Source organism: Staurois parvus, unplaced genomic scaffold, assembly GCF_062004578.1.
Source record: "Staurois parvus isolate SC_StPar_1 unplaced genomic scaffold, SC_StPar_1.0 ptg001252l, whole genome shotgun sequence".
Taxonomy (NCBI): Eukaryota; Metazoa; Chordata; class Amphibia; order Anura; family Ranidae; genus Staurois; species Staurois parvus.
Genome location: NW_028319048.1, coordinates 2519427 through 2531556, shown reverse-complemented (window position 1 = coordinate 2531556; position 12130 = coordinate 2519427). Strand labels below are relative to the sequence as shown.

Sequence of the window (12130 nt, the reverse complement as noted above, 5' to 3'; positions counted from 1 at the left end):
TCACCTTTTGTATCACCTCCCCCTTCCTTTAGCTTGTAAGCTCCACAAGCTGGGCCCTCCTATTCCTTCTGTACTGAAATGTATTGTAATTGTACTGTCTCCCTTATATTGTAAAGCGCTGAGCAAACTGTTGGCGTTATATAAATCCTGTATAATAATAATAATATACTGATCAGGGCTGCCAACTATAGCTTGCAGTGCAGATCGAGCAATCCGACAAGCTGGCTGTACAGAAGTTGATCTATAGATTGTATCTGCCCATACATGGATTGCAATGTGGCCGATCCCTGCTAAACTGCCCCAATTTCGATCCATGTATGGCAGGCTTTAAAATTATTGTAAAGGTTTAAATTTAATTAAAAAAAATAACAAACATGGTATACTTACCTGCTTTGTGTAATGGTTTTGCACCAATCCTCCTCTTCTTCGGTCCCCTGCCATCGCTCCTGGCCCCTCCCCCTTACCCATGGCCCACTATATCAAGCCTCTTGCAATGGGGCAATTCGTGTGTGCTTGCTCCCGAGCTGGCTATATGGGGTTGATTAAAGCAAAAAAAAGTACACTTTGCAGTTGCACCCTGAAAGGGAAGTTGCTCCAGAGCTTAGTAAATGAGGAGAAGATTTGCTGACTTCTATTGTCCATTCATGTGCGAGCAAAACAGTTTTTTTTTTTTTCTTGCATGTGATTGGGTGTTGCTTGCAAAGTGATGCTTTACCTCATTTACTAAGTTCTGGAGCAACTGCACTTTCAGAGTCTGACTGCACTTTGCAAAGTGCACAGCCTATTTGTCTTTAGTAAATCAACCCCACAGAGCGGGGCTTGACCCCACCCTCCTGCTCCCTGCTCACTGGCTGTGATTGGCAGCAGCGGGAGCCAATGGCTGCATCTGAGTCAATGAGGAGGGAGAGAGCCGAGAGAGCTCTTGTGCACATCGCTGAATTGAGATAAGGCTCAGGTAAGTATAAGAAGGGGGGAGGGCGGCTGGCGGGGAAGACCGCACCCAGAAGGGTTTTTTTTACCTTAATTCAGAGAACACATTAAAGTAAAAAAAACACTGATAGGGAAGTACTGATGAGACTGCACTGATATATGCCATTGATAGGAGACACTGATAGGTGCACTGACAGACAGCACTGATGGGCACTTATCGGCAGCACTGATGGGCACTGATAGGCGGCATGGATGAAAAGGTACTGACACGTGGCACTGATGGACACTGAGGAGGCAACATTGATGAGGCATTACTGATGGGCACTGATAAGGAAGCACTGATGAGGCTGCAGTATGTGCCACTGATAGATGGCACCAATGGGCACTGATGGGCATTACTTATGGGCACTGATAGGTAGCAATGATGGCCACTGATTGGCACTGATGGGGCTACACTGATAATCAGGGCACAGATGATCAATGCCCTGATTATCTGTGTACATGTCCTCTGTCACACTTGGTGGTCACCGGCTCTGCTTTCCTCACTCTGTGACGGCACTTGAGGAAAGTATTGTCGATAACCGGCAAGTGTGTTTACATTGTGATCAGCTGTGATTGGCCCTTTATCACAAGGGACACGAAGGACACAGCAATCACAGAGCACACCATGTTCATGCCCCGGGGGGGGGGGCACAGGGGGCGTAGTTCCGGGGGGACACCCATGGATGCCTTCCCGATACAACAGAGCCAGGCTGTAGCCATCTTTCGGGTATAGCACACTAATGAAGAGGTTAATGAAGAGCTTTCATCTGCAATCTGCAAGAAAAATACATCTGGGGGAAAAAGATGGAAATCATTTGCTCACCACAGTGCTGGCCGCATGCAAAAATAGTGTTTTTTTTTTTTTTTATGTACGTAAAATTGAAACCAATGTCACACCTATTCTGGGAACTGCCGTGATCTTTAGTGAAGCAATAATTTCAGGTAAAAGATTCTCACAAATGTCATGGTTAAGGGTACAGAATGTGCATACTTCAATACGTCATCACAGGAATTTGTTTTTTAATTTTGTGATAAAGGTCAGATATTTTTTTTTTGTTGTTCCAAAACGCCCTTTATGCTTCAGGCAATGAATGTCTCTGCAGCCAGATATTGAGGTGTATAATGACAGGAGAGATGGGGGAGGGGAAGGGACAGTTGGAGAAACGTTGGAGTGCAGTGTGCGCTCTATTCCTCGTGTGTTTATGAAATATCACTACAATTATAAATGATAGTTTATCACCAAATTCATATTTAGGAGTTTTCCATGGAAAGGCTATTTTACTAATTTATGAATTAACTTTTTGGTATCTGCCCTCCAAAATTTCAACACAATCTCAGAGTCCCACGAGTATGGCCACGTCCCACTGCCAGGGACTGGGACACTTCTTGCAGTCTCCTGCCCAACAGCAGCATTATAGATCCAGCAGACAAGCATAGAAACCAGAAAAGTGATGGCAGAAAAAGACCTAGTGGTCCATCAAGTCTGCCCATGTTTTTTTGTGTGTGTGTTTTTGTGTTTGGGTGGGGGGTTGTTGTTTGTTTTTTTTGTGTGTGTTTTTTTTGTTTGTTTTTTTATTGTATAAATATATATAGATCTATGCTTGTCCCAAACATGTTTGAAGCTATTTACTGTTGACTGGCTCAATACATCTGCTGGAAGTTTATTCTGAGCATCAACTACAATAGGACTTTCTGAGATTAGTCCTGAACTTTCCTCCAGTTTAAGGTCCTGTCCCCATGTTCTTGATTTTGGTTTAGTGTTGAAAATACTGCCCTCCTGAATCTCATTCACCCCCTTGATGTATTTAAAGGTGTAGTGTTCATTGGAAGTCCATGTGACAGGGTGACAATTTAGCACTATTGTGTTTTACTCAGTTTTTCTGACATATGCATGCTGGGTGGAGGAGGAAGGATTAACCTCCCTGGCGGTAATCCTGAGTGTGGCTCGGGGTAAATTTACAGTACAAAAAGCGGTTACCCCGAGCCACACCCAGGATTACACTGTAGTGCTTGTCCTGTGATCCCCCGATCCTTACCTTGTGCTGCGATCGCCCGATGTCCTCCTGCTGTGTCCTCCGGTTGATGCCGGCATCTGTCTTCCGGGTTCCCTTCCCTGTGAGCATCGGGACACAGGGGGGCAGAACCGATGGGAGATTCAAAAAAGTAAAAATATGACACACATACAATACATTGTAATCTGTTAGGATTACATTCCTGTATCAAACCATTTCACATACATTTTGTCCCGAGTGCTTTGTCCGGCGCCCTGCCTGCATTGTTACCGCCCTTTCTGCCTGGAAACTGAGAAACGTCCATGGCATCCAAAAAGCGTCCCTTTAGGTCAGACACGGTTTTAGACCGGCTAGAGAACAGCGATAGTAAATCAGAACCACTTGCAGAATTGAGTGATAATGATTGGTGGGGGAAATTCCTCATCAGACACTGAAAACGATTCTGCGACTGAGCTCAGCGATGTGCGAACTTGGCGCTATATTTCAAACTTTAGTGATTTTTATTTGATTATATTATTGAATTAAATGTATTATTATTAGTGCAGAACACTGTACCTTTAATTTAAATGCCCTTGGAGTCTGCTGGGGAAGAGAAATAATACTGTCAGTCAGTATGACATGCAGATGAGTGCCGTCGATCTTAGAATCACCGCACACTTCACTCATTTGGGCAGTCACGGGACCAAAACCAGAGTGTGGAGCCACAGTGTGGCGGTGGAGGCAGCAGCAATGGGAGGCCATACAGCACCCTATGACAAAATGTAACCCACCAGCAGTGTGAGGAGACCTGAAAGTGGCACATGGCAGAGTGTGGCGATGGAGACAGCAGCAATGGGAGGCCGTACAGGGACCCATGACACACTGTGGACCTGGCAGCAGCGTGAGGAGGCGGTACGGGGGCCCATGGCAGATTAGGGGCCTGGCAGCAGCAATGGGAGGCCCGTAATCTGCCAGCACCCTATGACAAAATGGAACCCAGCAGCAGTGTGAGGAGACCTGAAAGTGGCACATGGCAGAGTGTGGCGATGGAGACAGCAGCAATGGGAGGCCGTACAGGGACCCATGACACACTGTGGACCTGGCAGCAGCGTGAGGAGGCGGTACGGGGGCCCATGGCAGATTAGGGGCCTGGCAGCAGCAATGGGAGGCCCGTAATCTGCCAGCACCCTATGACAAAATGGAACCCAGCAGCAGTGTGAGGAGACCTGAAAGTGGCACATGGCAGAGTGTGGCGATGGAGACAGCAGCAATGGGAGGCCGTACAGGGACCCATGACACACTGTGGACCTGGCAGCAGCGTGAGGAGGCGGTACGGGGGCCCATGGCAGATTAGGGGCCTGGCAGCAGCAATGGGAGGCCCGTAATCTGCCAGCACCCTATGACAAAATGGAACCCACCAGCAGTGTGAGGAGACCTGAAAGTGGCACATGGCAGAGTGTGGCGATGGAGACAGCAGCAATGGGAGGCCGTACAGGGACCCATGACACACTCTGGACCTGGCAGCAGCGTGAGGAGGCGGTAAAGGGGCCCATGGCAGATTAGGGGCCTGGCAGCAGCAATGGGAGGCCCGTAATCTGCCAGCACCCTATGACAAAATGGAACCCACCAGCAGTGTGAGGAGACCTGAAAGTGGCACATGTTTGGGGCATGATTCATGGCGGATTTAGTCAGTTGTGTCAGGAACTGGTGGTTTGAAATCCAGACTAATCCACTCCTGATTCATTTTCACAAACGTGAGTCTCTCCACACTTTGGGTGGACAGTCGTGTCCTCCGCGGAGTTACAATACCTCCTGCCGCACTAAACACGCGCTCCGATGCCACGCTACTGGCCGGGCATGACAGCCTTTCAAGGGCAAATTCAGCTAGTTGGGGCCAAAGGTCAAGTTTCGTTGCCCAGTAGTCAAGGGGATTGTCTACCTCGGTTGGCAGGGTGCTGTCCAAGTAGGCCCAAGCCTGTTGTTTGAGTTCCTGCTCCAGGTCCACCTGATGCTGCTGCTGCTGCGGCTGGTTAGTAGTTTCCTCACTGCGCTGGTGAAGAAAGCTACTCATCATCGACTGCAGACTGAGGCAGCCGCTGCTGGTGGAGCTGCCACTGCTCCTACCACCCCACCCCTCCCCTGCTGCCATGGCAGCGGAACGCGAGCGCACAGGGCCCACAGTGTCTGAGGATGGACGTTGGCGCAGAAAGGCAGAGACCAACTGACTACATAGGTGGTTTTTATAATACGTTATTTTGGCCTCCCTCTCAGCAGGTGTGAAAAAGGCCACCATTTTGGAACGGTAGCGAGGGTCCAACAAGGTGGACAGCCAAAAGTCATCCCTCTGTCTGATGGTTATTATTCGGCTGTCGCTACGCAAGCAACCGAGCATGCTATGGCCATTTGTGCCAAGGAATGCGAGGGACTCCCTGCCTCCATCTCCACAGCATACTGCCACGGTGCGTCTGGGTCCTCTGTCTCCTCCTCCTCCTCTACCAGATGCTCCTGCTCCTCCACTCCTGTCCGCTGAGTGGAAAAACCACCCATTTCACTCAATAATTCCTGAGCACCAATGTCCTCCTCTACCTCCTCCTCTTCTTCCTGTCCTGCCCCCACAGGGGTCATGTGGCGTTGAGATCTGTGCGCCACGTCTACCGCACCCTGACCAGCCAATGTTAACAGCATTTGTTCCAGGACGTGGAACAGAGGAATGACGTCGTTCATCCCATAGTCCTGCCGACTCACGAATAGCGTGGCCTCCTCAAAGGGCCTGAGCAAGCGGCAGGTGTCACGCATGAGCTGCCAATGGCTGACATCGAAGTTACACAGGGGAGTACCTTTATCCGCTTGTAACATCAGGAAATCGGTGATGGCCTTTCGCTGTTCGTAAAGGCGGTCTAACATGTGTAGGGTTGAATTCCACCTTGTTGCAACGTCGCAGATCAGGCGATGCTGTGGAATTCCGTTCTGCCGCTGCAGCTCAAGGAGGGTGTGCTTTGCGGTGTAGGAATGGCTGAAATGCATGCAAAGTTTACGTGACATTTTAAGGATGTCTTGCAGTGGGATGGTGGATTTTAGGAACCGCTTGACAACCAGATTGAACACGTGAGCCATGCATGGCGCATGGCACAACCTTCCTTGACGCAGAGCAGACACCATGTTCTTTCCGTTGTCGGTCAACATGGTTCCGATTTTCAGTTTGCGCGGAGACAGCCATCTGTCGATTTCTCTGTTCATTACACTCAGAAGTTCCTCCCCTGTGTGACTACGTTCGCCAAGGCATACCAGGTGCAGCACAGCGTGACACCGTTGCGCCCTGCACATGTGATATGCCGGTCGGGTAATGGGACTTGGCACGGGGGTGGCGGCTGAGGACACGGCGGAAGAAGAGGTGGTAGAGGCGGACATGTTTGCTGGACCAAGGACGTGCAAACGTGGAGGCAAAAGCGTCGTGACCTGTCCAAGTTGCTGGTGCGGCTGTGCCGGCACCACGTTCACCCAGTGGGCCGTAAATGACATGTACTGTCCCTGACCGTAGTTACAGCTCCACGCGTCGGCGCTGCCGTGCACTTTGGCAGAGACCGACATGCTCAAAGACTGGCCCACCATCTCTTCTACATGTGAATGCAGGGCTGGCACTGCCTTTTTGGCGAAGAAATGCCGGCTTGGCACTCTCCACCGCGGCGCGGCACAAGCCATCATTTCTCGGAAAGGTGCTGAGTCCACCACTTGGAAAGGGAGGGACTGCAGCACCAGCAACTTGGACAGGAGGACGTTCAGCTTTTGCACCGTCGGGTGCGTGCTCGCAAACTGTTGTCTCTTGGAAACGGATTCCAAGAAAGACTGCTGACGGAATCCGTGAAGAGGAGTAGCAGGAGAAGGAGCATCTGAACGAGAGGAAGATGCCAACGAGCAACAACTCCCCTCAGCAGAGGTGTTGGAGCCTTGACTGGCTGATAGAGGGCGATTGACGTCGGGTGACGGAGCAAGTAACGGAGCGGGTGATGGAGCGGGGGCTGGGGCAGGCAGAACCACCGTATCTTTATCACGGTTTTCCCAGGCCACCAAATGGCGACGCTGCATATGCTGACGCAACGCTGTAGTCCCAACATGGGCCCCCTGGCCACGCTTGACTTTCTGGCCACATAGTCGACATACGGCTACGTTTACTTCCTCGGGCGGCTTGACGAAAAATTGCCACACCGCCGAGTAGGAAACTTTGCCCCCGCTACTCCTCACTGGCTGACTGCTACTTCCTCTGTGCACACCGGCACCACTACTGGCCGTGGTGGTAGGCTTCAGTGGAGCTGGTGCTCTACTCCGTGGCCGTTTGCCTCCACTGACACTGCTGCGACCCTGCTGCCTCCTGGGCAACCCACCGACTGTTTTGCTCGCTGCCAAGCTGGCACCCTCTTCTCCTGATGATGCGGAAGCAATAGCCTGATGACGACGAGGCTGCCAAGTGCGATCAGCCTCATCATCATCAATTAGGGTCTCCGCCTCACTACTAGCCCCCTCGGCTGCGTGTGGGTCAGGAGACAGACCTGTCTCTAGACCGGCTACCGAGCCACTCTCCTCGCCAGTACTTCTTCGCCTGGCTGCTGAAGAGGCGGATGTCTCCCCCCGTTCCTGACCGCCCTCTGTTAGCTCTTCCTCACTGTACAGTGGAGCTGAGCCCACAGCATGCGATACTTCACTTGGTGAGGGAACAGCAAAGGACAGGGGCAGGTAGAGGACATGTGATTTCAGTGGGCTTGCTCCCGGGCCATGCCAACTAACGGTTGTGTCTGACGTACACACCGACCGTTGGCTGTAGGTGTCAGAGGTGACCTGGGAAGAGGAAGACGACCGAGCCAACCAATCGATGACGGCAGGGTTGTCGGTGGAGACACGACCGCTGGATGACACCGGGAGCACTGGCCTCTGGCTGCGACTAGTGCTGCCTCGACCCCTTCCTCTGCTGCCAAGTCTGCTCGCTCCTAAAACATTGCCTCCTCTGCCACTCCTCTGCGTGTTGTCTGACATACTCTTTAATTCAACGATTCTGTGTCCCTGAGTAACAATTCTGTGTCCCTCAGTAACAAAACTGTGTCCCTCAGTAACAATTCTGTGTCCCTCAGTAACAATTCTGTGTCTGTCCCTGAGTAACAATTCTGTGTCCCTCAGTAACAATTCTGTGTCCCTCAGTAACAATTATGTGTCCCTCAGTAACAATTATGTGTCTGTCCCTGAGTAACAATTCTGTGTCCCTGAGTAACAATTATGTGTCCCTGAGTAACAATTCTGTGTCCCTGAGTAACAATTCTGTGTCCCTCAGTAACAATTCTGTGTCCCTCAGTAACAATTCTGTGTCTGTCCCTGAGTAACAATTCTGTGTCCCTCAGTAACAATTCTGTGTCCCTCAGTAACAATTCTGTGTCTGTCCCTGAGTAACAATTCTGTGTCCCTGAGTAACAATTGTGTCCCTGAGTAACAATTCTGTGTCCCTCAGTAACAATTCTGTGTCTGTCCCTGAGTAACAATTTTGTGTCCCTCAGTAACAATTCTGTGTCCCTCAGTAACAATTCTGTGTCTGTCCCTGAGTAACAATTCTGTGTCCCTGAGTAACAATTCTGTGTCCCTGAGTAACAATTCTGTGTCCCTCAGTAACAATTCTGTGTCCCTCAGTAACAATTCTGTGTCTGTCCCTGAGTAACAATTCTGTGTCCCTGAGTAACAATTCTGTGTCCCTGAGTAACAATTCTGTGTCCCTCAGTAACAATTCTGTGTCCCTCAGTAACAATTCTGTGTCCCTCAGTAACAATTCTGTGTCTGTCCCTGAGTAACAATTCTGTGTCCCTCAGTAACAATTCTGTGTCTGTCCCTGAGTAACAATTCTGTGTCCCTGAGTAACAATTCTGTGTCTCTGAGTAACAATTCTGTGTCCCTCAGTAACAATTCTGTGTCCCTCAGTAACAATTCTGTGTCTGTCCCTGAGTAACAATTATGTGTCCCTCAGTAACAATTCTGTGTCCCTCAGTAACAATTCTGTGTCTGTCCCTGAGTAACAATTCTGTGTCTGTCCCTGAGTAACAATTCTGTGTCCCTCAGTAACAATTCTGTGTCCCTCAGTAACAATTCTGTGTCTGTCCCTGAGTAACAATTCTGTGTCCCTGAGTAACAATTCTGTGTCCCTCAGTAACAATTCTGTGTCCCTCAGAAACAATTATGTGTCTGTCCCTGAGTAACAATTATGTGTCCCTGAGTAACAATTCTGTGTCCCTGAGTAACAATTTTGTGTCCCTGAGTAACAATTCTGTGTCCCTCAGTAACAATTCTGTGTCCCTCAGTAACAATTATGTGTCCCTCAGTAACAATCCTGTGTCTGTCCCTGAGTAACAATTCTGTGTCCCTGAGTAACAATTCTGTGTCCCTCAGTAACAATTCTGTGTCCCTCAGTAACAATTCTGTGTCCCTCAGTAACAATTCTGTGTCTTTCCCTGAGTAACAATTCTGTGTCCCTGCGTAACAATTCTGTGTCCCTCAGTAACAATTCTGTGTCCCTCAGTAACAATTCTGTGTCCCTCAGTAACAATTCTGTGTCTGTCCCTGAGTAACAATTATGTGTCCCTGAGTAACAATTCTGTGTCCCTGAGTAACAATTTTGTGTCCCTGAGTAACAATTCTGTGTCCCTCAGTAACAATTCTGTGTCCCTCAGTAACAATTATGTGTCCCTCAGTAACAATCCTGTGTCTGTCCCTGAGTAACAATTCTGTGTCCCTGAGTAACAATTCTGTGTCCCTGAGTAACAATTCTGTGTCCCTCAGTAACAATTCTGTGTCCCTCAGTAACAATTCTGTGTCCCTCAGTAACAATTCTGTGTCTTTCCCTGAGTAACAATTCTGTGTCCCTGCGTAACAATTCTGTGTCCCTCAGTAACAATTCTGTGTCCCTCAGTAACAATTCTGTGTCCCTCAGTAACAATTCTGTGTCCCTCAGTAACAATTCTGTGTCTGTCCCTGAGTAACAATTCTGTGTCCCTCAGTAACAATTCTGTGTCCCTCAGTAACAATTCTGTGTCCCTCAGTAAAAATTCTGTGTCCCTCAGTAACAATTCTGTGTCTGTCCCTGAGTAACAATTCTGTGTCTGTCCCTGAGTAACAATTCTGTGTCTGTCCCTGAGTAACAATTCTGTATCTGTCCCTGAGTAACAATTCTGTGTCTGTCCCTGAGTAACAATTCTGTGTCCCTCAGTAACAATTCTGTGTCCCTCAGTAACAATTCTGTGTCCCTCAGTAACAATTCTGTGTCTGTTCCTGAGTAACAATTCTGTGTCTGTCCCTGAGTAACAATTCTGTGTCTGTCCCTGAGTAACAATTCTGTGTCTGTCCCTGAGTAACAATTCTGTGTCTGTCCCTGAGTAACAATTCTGTGTCCCTCAGTAACAATTCTGTGTCTGTCCCTCAGTAACAATTCTGTGTCTGTCCCTGAGTAACAATTATGTGTCTGTCCCTGAGTAACAATTCTGTGTCCCTCAGTAACAATTCTGTGTCTGTCCCTCAGTAACAATTCTGTGTCTGTCCCTGAGTAACAATTCTGTGTCTGTCCCTGAGTAACAATTCTGTGTCCCTCATTAACAATTCTGTGTCCCTCAGTAACAATTCTGTGTCCCTCAGTAACAATTCTGTGTCCCTCAGTAACAATTCTGTGTCTGTTCCTGAGTAACAATTCTGTGTCTGTCCCTGAGTAACAATTCTGTGTCTGTCCCTGAGTAACAATTCTGTGTCCCTCAGTAACAATTCTGTGTCTGTCCCTCAGTAACAATTCTGTGTCTGTCCCTGAGTAACAATTATGTGTCTGTCCCTGAGTAACAATTCTGTGTCTGTCCCTGAGTAACAATTCTGTGTCCCTCATTAACAATTCTGTGTCTGTCCCTCAGTAACAATTCTGTGTCTGTCCCTGAGTAACAATTCTGTGTCTGTCCCTGAGTAACAATTCTGTGTCCCTCAGTAACAATTCTGTGTCCCTCAGTAACAATTCTGTGTCCCTCAGTAACAATTCTGTGTCTGTCCCTGAGTAACAATTCTGTGTCTGTCCCTGAGTAACAATTCTGTGTCTGTCCCTGAGTAACAATTCTGTGTCCCTCAGTAACAATTATGTGTCTGTCCCTCAGTAACAATTCTGTGTCTTTCCCTGAGTAACAATTCTGTGTCTGTCCCTGAGTAACAATTCTGTGTCTGTCCCTCAGTAACAATTCTGTGTCCCTCAGTAACAATTCTGTGTCTGTCCCTCAGTAACAATTCTGTGTCTGTCCCTGAGTAACAATTCTGTGTCTGTCCCTGAGTAACAATTCTGTGTCTGTCCCTGAGTAACAATTCTGTGTCCCTCAGTAAACAATTCTGTGTCTGTCCCTCAGTAACAATTCTGTGTCTGTCCCTGAGTAACAATTCTGTGTCTGTCCCTGAGTAACAATTCTGTGTCTGTCCCTCAGTAACAATTATGTGTCTGTCCCTGAGTAACAATTCTGTGTCTGTCCCTGAGTAACAATTCTGTGTCCCTAAGTAACGGTTCTGTGTCCCTAAGTAACGGTTCTGTGTCCCTAAGTAACGGTTCTGTGTCCCTAAGTAACGATTGTGTGTCCCTAAGTAACGGTTCTGTGTCCCTATGTAACGGTTCTGTGTCCCTAAGTAACGGTTCTGTGTCCCTAAGTAACGGTTCTGTGTCCCTATGTAACGGTTCTGTGGCCCTAAGTAACGGTTCTGTGTCCCTAAGTAACGGTTCTGTGTCCCTATGTAACGGTTCTGTGTCCCTAAGTAACGGTTCTGTGGCCCTATGTAACGGTTCTGTGGCCCTAAGTAACGGTTCTGTGTCCCTATGTAACGGTTCTGTGGCCCTAAGTAATGGTTCTGTGTCCCTAAGTAACGATTCTGTGGCCCTAAGTAATGGTTCTGTGGCCCTAAGTAACGGTTCTGTGTCCCTAAGTAACGATTCTGTTACACAGACAGGTCTGCCTCTCTTGAATGACTGGAGGCTAATGGAGAATTCTAAAATGGCCGCCATTTATAGCTCGACCATTACACAGTGCTGGCTGGCTGGCTGCTGATTGGCTAATGCGATCACATGTCATGAATGAATGCATTATGGGTCAGCGCGCCTTGTCTGCGCGCCTTCCCAGAGATCCCCGCTC

General features: G+C 48.6%; 1 protein-coding gene across 1 annotated transcript in view; it reads right to left on the bottom strand.

The window, feature by feature from the left end:
• LOC149437875 (uncharacterized) overlaps positions 1–12130 on the bottom strand; it is a 150634-nt gene that overhangs the window by 37451 nt on the left and 101053 nt on the right. The window lies entirely within an intron of this gene.